Source organism: Mastigoproctus giganteus, chromosome 4 (assembly GCF_048544385.1).
Source record: "Mastigoproctus giganteus isolate SK-2022 chromosome 4, ASM4854438v1, whole genome shotgun sequence".
In the NCBI taxonomy this organism is placed as follows: domain Eukaryota; kingdom Metazoa; phylum Arthropoda; class Arachnida; order Uropygi; family Thelyphonidae; genus Mastigoproctus; species Mastigoproctus giganteus.
The window spans coordinates 152,495,389-152,507,983 of record NC_143578.1 but is presented as its reverse complement, the minus strand read 5'-3'; the positions used below and the strand labels follow the sequence as shown (position 1 = coordinate 152,507,983).

Below are 12,595 nucleotides of genomic sequence, written 5' to 3'. Positions count from 1 at the left end.
GCATAAATGAGCATTTAGTTTACAACTGTAGTTTAGTTTACAACTGTAGAGTTTCAATTTATATTTAAAGCCTGATCTTTCTTGCTTTCTCTCTGCAAATTCTTTATTATTTTGTCAAATATCTTTACTACACCACATTCAATGGTACATTAGAACAAGCAGAAGAACTTAGCACCTAGAGCAATTTCTAAAATGGTCTGGAAACTTAACACCCTATAACAGTAAATAGAGAGAGGGGAGAGAGAAAAAAAAAAAAAAACAGATGCAGGACCTAACTGGATCCAACTGGCTGAATCAGCCTAAGGTTCCTTAGTTGTTTCATAAACTAAATGACTATGATCACTATAACAAACAACTATAAAGAGAAATGGAACAGGCCAGAAAACTGGAATGTCTTATAATGGGGATTTTAACTTTCCAGATGTCTGTAAGTTCTAGACTGATTGTTCACACAGAAGTAGCGACTTTCTGAATGAATTGGATGACTGATTCTACTATGTGTTAGATGGCAAAGAGAGAAAGCAATATTTGGAAATTCTTAATGCAATGTGAATGGAGTGTGTTCATCACATGACTCTTTGTGCATTAAGAATTTCCAAATAAAGGAACCACTAGGTAGTAGTGATCATAATATATGATGTAGGATTGCTTAAAGATATAACTACTGTCAAGAATAAAAGAAGGGGATTTTGCTTTTGTAAAGGTGACTACTGTGGTCTTAGACAGTTTTTAAATTCCTTTCAGTGAAATCAACTCATGATGTTACCAAATGGGAAGTATTCAAGGAAATAATGATAGTTCAGCAACTGAGCTATAATGGCAACAAAGAGATATTGCTTCATGTTTAGACCTAAATAGAAAGTAATAGAGGCATATGATGTAAGAAAGCAAGCGTATGAGCTATGTAGCATCAGCCAAAAAAAAAAAAAAAAAAAAAAAAAAAAAAAGATTCACACATCCATTCCCTCTAAATTTTTTTTTTTTATTTTTGTGTTTTTGTATGGGCGGCTCCTAGAACAGAAGTTCATCTCCGCCTCGTTGCTCTGTTCAGTTTTTATAGACTCTGTAAGGGTAAGGTCGGTGTGTGTCTTATAAAAATAAATAATTTTTTTTTTTTTTTTTTTTTTTTTTTCAAACCGAATCCACACAGGAATATCCCAGATTGGATGAAGATAGATGAAAAGGAAGGGGAGAGAGGGAAAAAGAAAAAAAAAAAAAAAAAAAAAAGCTTTTCATCCCGCACGGGAGAAAGTGATAGGAAAGAAAAACTGTGTTTGTGAGCTTATGTGTGTGTGTTCTGTAGCGTGATGTTGTGTTTTGGCCTATTGGCTACCTGGAAGGAGTGAGCACCTGGACGATTCCTCCAGGTACTCGTCCCTAGCAGAAGAAGGGCAAGGCCTCCCCTACTATCTGCACGCCCTCCTCCCTGGGGAAGAGTTCCCAGGGAAGAAAGAAAAACTTGTATAAGATGAAGAGAGGGAAGGAGTAAAGAGGAGAAGGACTGTTCCGGCCCAGGAAAGTCCCAGTCCAGGATGGATAGCTAGAACAACAACGCAAACAAATGAATAAATAAATAAATAATAATAATAAAAAAAATAAAAAATAAATAAAAAAAAATTCCCTCTAAATGTTTGTCCAGTTCCTCCTTGAATTTATTTAAGCTATCAACTTCCACAACGACAGATGGAAGTTTGTTCCGGCAATTAACCACCCGCTGGCTAAAGGCAAATTTCAGATGTCAGATAAACTGATGAGATGAGAGGCAGACAAGCAAAATTCATGGAATTATTATAAATTATCAGAGGACACAGAACCTACAATAAGTACAAACAGTCTGCAATCAAGTCACTAATGCAAGCAAAGGCAAATTATGACAAGCCTTTGGCTAAGAATGGAATAGAAAAGCAGCAAACAATTCTTCACATATGTTAACACTAAAGGGAATTAGCTGAATCTGGCTCTTTAGATATAAATGGCATAACTATTGATGATCCTGTTAGGTTGCTGACAAACTAAATAAATATTTTATATCTACATTTACCTATGAAGAAGTTTTTGGGGGTGTGAATACCAGAAGTAAATAAAGTTATACCTGCAGCTAAATGATTCTGTGATAATTGAGAAGCTGGAAGAGAAATTTTTGATGCTAAAAGTAAACAAGGTACCTGGGGTGATGAGATCTATCCAACTATATTAACAGAAGCCGCAAAAGAGGTAAGCAAACCCTTGGCCATAATTATGAGAGCATCCTAAGATTTAGTAGAGGTTCCTATATATTGGAGATGTGCAAATGTCTATCCTATTCACAAAAGGGGATTAAAGGGTGAAGTGAGTAATTACAGACTTGTAAGCTTGACAAGCTTCTCCAGAGAATATAATGGAGTCAGTGGTTAAAGAAGTAATGTAAGATCATTTTCACAAGAACACAATTATATAGCAATCACAATAGAGATATGTTAAGGGAACATCTTGCTTAACCAATCTGATCAGCTCCTGTGATGCAATAACAAAGAAACTAACTGCAAAAAATAATTCTCACATCATATATTTAGATTTTGGAAAGGCTTTTGATACCATTCCATATAAAAATGCTGCTGAACAAATGGAGCAGTGTGTCATTAGATGCAAGCTGCTATGAATAAAGCAGCAGTTGAATGAGCTCTGCTCTTCTTGGACTAATGCTATTAGTCCAAGAGTCCCATAGTTCAGTGCTGTGGCTCCTTACAGCTTTCAATATTTATTAACAATACTGATGGAGGCACATCAAGCTTATTGTCTAAGTTCACAGATGACAAAAAGGTTGACAGGTTGGTTAATGCCAAGAATCAAGGCATATTACTGCAACATGGTCTTGAAAATTTAGGAAAGTGGGCTGAATTTTTGTTATGGGAGTTTCTGGCACAAGGGCTACATATTACACCTACAAAAGTAATTGAGGCTATATATGATAACTGCCTGGGGGAGCAGTTAGAAGCAGTCATACATTTAAATTTTTTTTTTAGTTAGGAGAAGAATTCAGAACATTTTGTGTCATTACCTATGATGCAGCTGAGTGTCAGAGGTTCTCATAGATTTGAGAAGAAACTGAAAGTAGACTGTCAGGCATTGTTGAACAAGGTACATTTAATGAGTATGTGTTTTACAGTTAGTGGTTGCAAGCAGTGTGGAGGATCATTTCCTGTAAGCAGAAACAGATGAGTGAGGTGAGTATTACCTATTTGGGCTCTGTCTAGGATAACTTCTTTTCTATTTTTATGGAGACTAGAAGTCCATTACTGTGGTTCAGGTTTCAGTTGAAACAGCTTATGTATTTGCATTTTCCATACACATGCTCTTACCAAGAAAGGCTTAAGTTCTGCAAATTGCAGCGCCTGGAGAGAGAGGTGTATAAGGCCTTGAATGGGTTGAGCAAGCTGAATGCTGATGGGCTTCTTCCTCTTGCTCAGACTAAGAACCTGAGGGGGCACAGTTTCAAACTGAGGAAGGATAGTTGTAGCGTAGATGTGTGGAAATTTGCCTTTGGCCAGCAGGTGGTTGATTGGTGGAACAGTCTTTCATCTTTTGTTGTGGACGCTAATAGTCTAAATAAATTTAAGACTGAGCTGGACAGGCATTTGGAACGAATGGAGGGGTAAAATGGGAGCATTTTTTTTTTTGGCTGATGCTGCATAAGCTTGCTTTCTTGAATCATATGCCTCTACTAATGCTAATATTCTTTGTATATTGCATCTATAATCAGGTTATGGGATTAGATCATTTGTTGAGGCTATGCTGGAGGGATGTTTTGCAGCATTGTCTGCACTTTCATTTCTTGGAATACCACTGTGGCTGGGATCCAAGAGAAGATAAGTTTGCTGATCCTCATGATGTACCAGCCCATGTCTTATGAGACAATAAATGGTTGTAAGGTAAGGAAGTGTTTTTCAAGGCTAAACAAGCACTCTTTGAGTCGGTGTATACTTTTATTGATTGAGAGGTGTGAGATATTTTCCAGGGGAAACCATATTTTCTGTTTCACTTGCAGCATTTGGCTGGAAGTGAAACAGAAACAGTTGTATTAGGAAAGACAGCTGCTGCACCCACTTTACTGCCAGATTTCAAACCTTTGGTGCAAATCTTATTAGTAAACCGGGTATAATTTTGTGTATGATCAAGATGTAGTTGTTGGATGTTAATATCTGCTATAGCACCTTTTCCCCACTGCTCAAAGAAATCATCACAAGAAAGGGTGCAGGTACTCCACAGGGGATCTAGATCTCTAAGTCTTGGATGATATTACGAAAGTTAACATTCCAGTATTCTGTTAAGTTATTGACATTTCAACTGTTTTGTAATCTGATATCGGCAGACCCACTGTGGATCATTGCAGTAGTGGCCAAATAGTATGAGTGGGGAATCTTTTGATTTTAGCTGAGTAGATATCAGTAACACCTTTCTTCTGATCCTGAATGGAGGTTTGTGAGCCTCGACATACAGACTTTGAATTGGAGATGTTTGGTATGCACTTATAGCAATCCTAAGAGTAGAGTGTTGAATAGGGCAAGATGTGCTAAGGCAGCCTCCCTGGCAGAGTGTTGGCTGAGGTAAAAACGTGCTAAGGTAGTCTCCCCAGCAGTCATAAATGGGTGCTCCATAGTCTAGCCAAGATCTGGGTATATCAATCTGCACCCCACAATGTACTAGAAATGACCTGAGTATGTTCAAAAAACGTGCTAAGGTAGTCTCCCTAATAGTCACAAATGGGTGCTCCGTAGTCTAGCCAAGATCTGGGTATATCAATTTGCACCCCACAATGTACTAGAAATGACCAGAGTATGTTCATTTTCTAAATGCAAGTAGTTCGTAGATGCTTGATGTGCTCTTGGATGTTTAGCTTCTTATCAAAAAATTAGAAGATGAGTGCTGTCAAATGATCGGAAGAGGATGACTGGCCAAGTGTAACTGGTTCAGGATGAATCTTGTGCTTATTGCCGAAACGCACAAGGTTTGATAATCTGTATCCATTTTGTACCATCCAAAATTCAATGTCATTTACTGATAGTTGGAGATGCCTATGTAGTTCATATTCTGTGAAGGAGGAGATAGGGTAAGATCATTAGCATAGAGATATGAGTCAATGGTATTTGGAATGCTGTTTGTGATATTGTTCATTCATACTGCAAATAAGTTGGTGCTGAGAACAGAGCTGTGTGAGATTCCATCTTTTATGTACGTTTGAGACAGAATCTGCCAGTATCAAACTTGGAAGGGCCTGTGTCGAAGGAAGTTTTGAATAAAATATGGTAAATTACCTCTAGTATATCTCGTAAAACAGAGATTTCTCAGGATGCCACAGTACCAAGTGGCATTAAAAGCTTTCTCTATATCAAGACATACCATGAAAAGATGTTGATTTCTGATGATTGACTACTTATATTTGATTCAGTTTTTACCAGGAGATATGAGGATGATCTATTCTTCCAAAAGCCAAACTGATTATTACTGATGACGTTTCAGGATTCAAGGTAGCAGGTGAATCGATAATACACCATTTTTTTTCAAAATTTTACTTAAGCAGCTAGTTAGAGAAATTGGTCTATAACTGTGAGGAATCGAATAATTTCTTCCTAGTTTAGGTATACCTATTACAAAGGAATGTCTTTTCTGGATATATTTTCCCCAGTTCCTGGGAAAAATATGTTCAGATATGTTTCCCCCTCACTTTTTCACCTATCCATTCCCTCTTTTGAAGGGGGGGAATGGTTAGGTAAAATAGGAAGTGTTTTTTTTTTTTTTTTTTACCCCTCTGGCTAATACTATATAAGCTTGCTTTCTTGCATCATATGCCACTATTAATGCTAAACTGGAGGTCACTGGGAACAAAACAGATTTACGGATAATTGTTTGATATAAGCTTTTTGAGCAGAACAGACAGGTCGTTTGGACAGCCCATGGGGTTTTGTAAATAATATATAGGGATTTTGGCACTGGGGACAAGGAGTGATTACCCCACTTTATAAGGCAATAGTTAGGCCACATATTGAGTACTGCATACAAGTCTGGAATACCTTCATTTTGAAAAGGATATGAATCTTCAGATTAGTCAAAGACATGAAAGCTTTCAGTTCCGAAAATTGCAGCACTTCGCAACTAGGCACCTGCAAAGAGCCTATTTTTTTAGAACCTAGCTGAAATGTACACAGCTTTAAATGGACTGAGGAAACAATTATTATAGCATCTTTTCTCTTTCTCAGACAAGGTGCATGCGCGCAAACACAAAGAGCATAAATAAGCTGTCTTCTGCATCACTTGCCACTATTAATAGTAATTGAGAGTGTACTGTATATTCACAAATCATTGAATGCCATTTAAGTTACTGATCGGAGGTGACAGTTATATGAACATTTGGAATTTAATCAAACTGCAGAGCCCCACTAGTAAAGTGTGTAACTTCCCTGGGCATTGGATTAGACTTCTTCAGTTTTTTTTTTTTTTTTTTATGTAAACCCCAAACACGAGAGGTATTAGAACCTATAGTACTTAGTACCGTGCTTGATGGAGATTGAGAAGACGAAAGAAGATATTTGTTGACATTGGATTTGAACTTCTGTAGACTGTAATTTTCAGGAAATACGTATGAAGGAAGGTTGTTCCAGAAAACGGCAATTGAATGAATAAACGAGGAAGATGAAAAGTTGGTTCTGTGAGTCTGAAGTTGGACAGTAAATGGATGTTGGCTGGTGGCTGCACGTGTTCGGACTGTTTTGAAAAAGGGAACGGGAATTATAGAAGCCAATTCAGAAGAACAGTGCCCATGGAAGTATCTATAGAAGAGGCATGAAGCAGAAACAGTACGTCTATGAGACAGCAAGTGGAGAGACTCTGTTAGAGATGAATCATTAATTAACCTAACTGCCCTCTTCTGAATGGAATCAAGAAGCCCGAGAGAGGTTTTGGGGGCACCACCCCAGATGTGGGAACAATATTCCATGGCTGGGCGGATTTGCGATTTATACAGTGTGAGCAGCTGTTTGGAAGAAAAGTAATGCTGAGAGCAAAAAAGAAAACCAAGTTTTTTAGATGCAGAGGAAGCAATATTTGTAATGTGCTTGTGCCAAGAGAGATTAGAAGTCAGGGTAATCCCCAAAAGAGATATATCATTTTGCCTAGAAATTAGAGTGTCACTAAAGATAAGCATAGGAGCAGAAGAATCCTTTTTGCAAGATATAACACAAGATTGAGTTTTAGAAGGGTTAAAATCAACTAAGTTGTCTTTGCCCCACTGAAGAATTACCTGAAGATCGGCATTTAAGGAATTGATAGCAGTTTTTCGAGAAGTTGAAGCTGATTGAGCAGGACAAGGTTTCTCAAAATGGAAAGTGGAATGCAATGTGCTATCATTGGCAAAAATATGGATAGGATTTCCAGTCAGCGGAAGAAGGTCATTAATATACAAGAGGAAAAGAGTGGGAGAAAGAACTGAACCTTGGGGGACACCGGCATTAGTGGAGAAGTTAGAAGACAGAGAGCCATCTACCATCACCCTCAGTGAGCGATCAGAGAGAAAACTGGATAACCAATTACTAAAAACAGTTGGCAAACCATAAGATGGAAGCTTGTTTAGAAGACATTTACGCCAAACACGATCGAAAGCCTTTGAGATGTCAAGAGCAACTACTTGTGTTTCGCCAAACCTTTCCATTGAATTAGTCCATAAATGGGTAACATAAGCCAGAATATCACCAGTGGATCAACATTGGCGGAATCTATACTGGCGATCGTTGATCAGACGGAAGGTTTCTAGGTAGTTTAAGAGTTGGCGGTTAATTGATTTCTCCATTACTTTAGAAAGAGTAGAAGTAATTGCAATGGGACGATAATTGGATGGGAGGGATTTGTCACCCTTTTTAGGAACTGGCTGGATATGACCAAATTTCTAAGCAGAAGGAAAAACACCTTTGGAATAAGAAAGTGAAAAAAGGCGGCAAAGAATAGGAGTAAGTTCAGGAGCACAGGTTTTGAGAACAAGTGGAAATACCAAAGGGACCTGGAGCTTTCTTAGCATCAAGATTCGTCAAAATCCTTCTGACATCCTTTTGACGGAAGACCACAGGAGGCATTGAATGGAGCGTGTTGGGAATGGTGGGAGGCGTTTTACCAAGCTCATTAATACATGAGTTGGAAGAAAAATGGGATGCTAGCAGGTCAGCTTTATCCTTGGCTGAAGTGACAACAGAACCATCTGGTTTGGACACAGGTGGGAGCAGAGATGGGCAAAAGTTGTGGCCAATAGCTTTGGCAAGAGACTAGAATGCTCGGCTACCATTAGGGCAAGAAGCAAGTTTTCTACTCTCAGCCTGTTCAAACTCTAGTTTGGACTGATTAATAACTGCTTTACAATTGTTGCGAGCTTTGGTGTAGGCAGAAAAGAAACTGGAGAATTAGAAACAAGCCAATTACGATATGCAACATTCTTCTCTTGAACAGCCTTTTCACATTTACTGGAAAACCAAGGTTTATTTAAAGGAAGAGATTTTAAAGTGGAGTGTGGGATAAAGGATTCCATTTCTGCAAGAATAATTTCACTGACACGATCTGAGCAAATGTTGACATCAGAAGTTTTGAAACAGTTATCCGACCAAGGAAGGAAAAGAAGAAAAGAAGTCTCGCAGGTCATCCCATTTTGCATTCTTGTAATGCCAAAAAACACGAGGTTGGGAATAGCCATGAAATAAAGGTTCCATTGGAGAAGAGACAATCAGCAAGTTGTGATCTGAAGTGCCTAAAGGACCTCTCACTTCAATCGTGTACTTAGCAGGGTTGTTTGTGAAAACAAGATCAAGTGTATTGGCTGTATGATTAGGATTGTCCGGTATTCTTGTAGGTAAATGAACAATCTGTGCAAGGTCATTAGTAATTGCAAAAGCCTCAGCATCTCGACCAGCTGGGTCGAGATGCTGAAAAAATGTTGCACATTTTTGTCATTTAAGTACAAGATTAGAAAGAATTCCTGTTTAAAGTTCTTTAAACAGGAACTGAGACAAAAACTAGGAATTCTTGTTCATTAACTCAACAAGAACTCTTAGTTTTCAACCAGAGCTTTGTTGGTTACCCTTTATGCAAATTCCTAATATTAACAATTGCCTAACCAATACCGTGGTTAGACTGCATACAAAATAAGTTGCCAACAATGAACATGAATAACCATAGGTTATAATTTATATGAATCTCAAAATTATGAAGCACCAAATATTGAACAGCACAATTATGTTTCAATGATAACTATTTGAGTTTTTTCAATATTATAAAAATTTCACAGAAAACATTAACTTACAACATTAACTTTAGAACTTACAACAGCACGATATCATTTGCTTCAACAGGTGCAAAAAAACTGTTGAAAGTTCACTGTTAGATTTATCACGGAACCTTTCATCTTCACCTAACCAATGATGCTGCTTTGAGCTCTATGTAAATGTTACAGATGCTATAATAAAATGTTCTTTTGATTTATGAATAATGAATACGAAACAAACAGCCATGTAAATCTTCTGGAATTAGAGGGCTTACATAAATTGAAAGACTGATTGTGCATATATATCTTCAATGTAAGACTGATCTGACAAATACCTAAGCAAAATAGGTGAAACCAAGTGAAAGCAAATACATAACTTGCATTTTGTTATTTTTTTTTGGACAATCTTACACAGGCGTGGTTTCATGTATCACTTTACTTGTACTATTAGAAATGCTCACTAATAGAAAGTACACCCAACAATTGATATGATCCTATTATATTAAAGCTCAATAAGAACTCTTAGTTTTTAACCAGATCTTTGCATTAAAGAAATAGTAAAAAATGCTGGTTTCCCTTTATGTAAATTCCTAACATTAACGATTGCCTAACCAATACTGTGGATAGACTGCACACAAATGAACATGAATAACCACAAGTTGTAATTTATATAAAGTATGATAGCATTGAGCAATGATGAATGATAAGGGAAAAGTAGCTGGTTTGTCATAGAATTGTCGATTAACAGACATCTGCTATACTTTTGTACTGGATTTAAAAAATGCACTAAAATCATATATGACAAATCAGAAAAACAATGCATGGAAATAATAGGCAGGAAAGCAATAGTTCCAGGAAAGCAATAGCTGATGCTGAATATCTGTCTGTTTGGAAGTTAAATGAACTGTTCTCAAGATGAGATTCATCAATCTGGCCATTCTCTTTCAAAAGAGAGATGCAGATCTTTTCCAAAGTTTCTGGGAGAACTTGAGTGAAAAACAGTGTTTTATACTAAGGTAGCTTTAGGATTTGTACGGGGTTAAAAGTTTTCCCAATAGTTGTTCCACAATTATGGGAAAGGGCCTACTTCTCTGATTGATAGGAAAATTTTGTTGCTAAACTATGATTTTTCCAAGTAGAACATTTTGAAGTGGTCTGCCAACCCGAATATTATTAAAAGTAAGTGGTGAAGAGAATTTTAAAAAAAAAAATTGGCAAAAAATGACAAGATTCAGTTTTATAAAAAGAAACTAGCATTAACTTAATACTCACTCCCTGAACTGTTTAAATTAGCATTAAATTAGACAGTTTTTGGGGCTACAAAATTTTTGATAAAGCAAAAGAACTGCAGAAACTGATAGGTACTTTTTGTATATTATATTTATAATTTGAGTATGGAAAATTGAGTGAATTAAATAAAATAGAAAATATATGAATGGAAAAGCACCTTTTTTTTCCATTAATTATATTTAACTATATATATTTAATTATATTTATGATTAAATTGAGTATCCAATTAATTCTTTAATGTCTGCACATACAACTTTTAAAATCTTGTAATGCTGATTCCCCCCCCCCCCCGCAGTTATGGTGGAGGTATTAAAAAAAAAATTGGAAAATGGTCACAGAAATGCGTATCAGATGTAGATCATGTATTTGTCCTTGGGCTTTAAAATGATGGATGTTAAGCTCCCTCCACCAAGACTATCAAATGTTCAGGCTTGATAGAGCTAACAATGATCTAATTAGATCTAATCAGATTTTCGCTTAGTATTCTTTACGTGAATACCCTAAGTTTTTACAAAACTTTGTCATTTGCCATTGTTTACACCCTTCAAGCAAAATTTCTGGTGTACCAAGTAAAACTCCAGAACATGGTGCCCCTTGAAAATCACGTGCCTAACCTGCTATAGTTAGCGTTAGTTAGGTTGTTTATCCCACCCTTGCCGCTGTTTTAAAATCGGGAACTCGTTTTCCTATTTTAAAACAGCTGGAAGTGAGGGAATAAACACCCCAAGACCATGGCAGGCTGAAGGTGCACCATGTTCTGGAGAACAGCGCGACAATGAGCTAAGATAATGAATATACCGAATGGTAATCTTCTAAAATAATACTTATATTAAAAGATTACCATTTGGAAAATTAATATAGCGGAAAATTAATATAGAGCTGGTTCAAAAACTTTTAAGACTTTTCTTCAAATTCAAAATGATTAAAAGGGAAACCAACATAAGGCTTTCAAAGTTCTTCAAATTTCAGAGTTCTTTATAATGCTTTCTTAGTTCTTACTAGTTAATAAAAATTCCAGTTATATATTTATTAATTAATAAAAATGGAACATAAATATTAATATTAGTTAATAAAAACCCTTTTATAAACATTTTCAAATTAATATTTTGAAATATTTCCGAAATATTTCAACGTTCTTGGCTGATATTTTCGAAATTTCCTGAAATTATATTTTTCAGAATCGCTATGAAACAACAATAATAAAAATGAGGTGAAATCGGATCGAGACTTAGGAATCATAATTTTCAAGCTTTCAAAATATCTAAGAAAAACCAATCACGCAAGACTTCTGAAAGTAGATAGCATAATCGAACTACTTTTCGTATTATAAGGCAATTTTCAAAAACTTGTCTGCAAACTTCACCACTTGTGCAACCAACTGTAAAACAGGACCACTATTTTAGAAATAACCGTTCAACTTGTTTACGATTCGACAGAGCAGCATCGGCGCAGAATTACTGATAGAGCAAATACAAGAACATATTATATATACAAAAGAAAATTTCCTGTAACTTCCTTTCCAATACACAAACCATTTGCTCAAATTTTAGGGTAAAATTTAAATCACAAGCCAATTTCCACTTACTCGCCATAATAAAAAAATTGATTCACTACCAAGGGTAACAACACCCCACCATTACTAAAAGGAAGCCATATCTGTTTCGTCTGCTTCCTGCAGACGTCACACTTTCAAGAAGTTTCACACTACAGTATCTGGTTAAACAGCGAAACTACCCAAAATTTTTCCCTGCAACTTCTGGAAAAAAGTTCAAATATACTGTATAACCAGTCCATCCACTGCATATAAATGTATCAGCAAAGAATAAAAATTACATTCGGTGCAGTCAGTGATCAACTCTTAATTAAACAATGTGGTAATAATAATTAATAATAATAATAGTGCCCCAGGCAGTATTAGAGACCCCCAACCCACAAGCTGTACTGGGACCGCGCCATAATAACGGATAGGACAATTCCGCACAACAGACTGGAAATAACCCATGTGGACAAGAAGGAAAAAGCTACCTATCT

At 36.5% G+C, this 12,595-nt stretch overlaps 1 protein-coding gene across 3 annotated transcripts in view; it reads right to left on the bottom strand.

Moving 5' to 3' along the window:
* The window catches only part of ICA69 (islet cell autoantigen 1-like protein), a 206,569-nt gene extending 194,396 nt beyond the window's left edge, over positions 1–12,173 (bottom strand). For 2 of the 3 annotated variants that reach the window (XM_090372977.1, XM_090372975.1), the window contains exon 1: positions 12,150–12,173. The gene's annotated coding sequence lies outside the window, so the exon portion shown is untranslated. The remainder of the gene's footprint in view (positions 1–12,149) is intronic. The other variant, XM_090372976.1, reaches the window with a different exon arrangement.
* Positions 12,174–12,595: the final 422 nt, after the last annotated feature.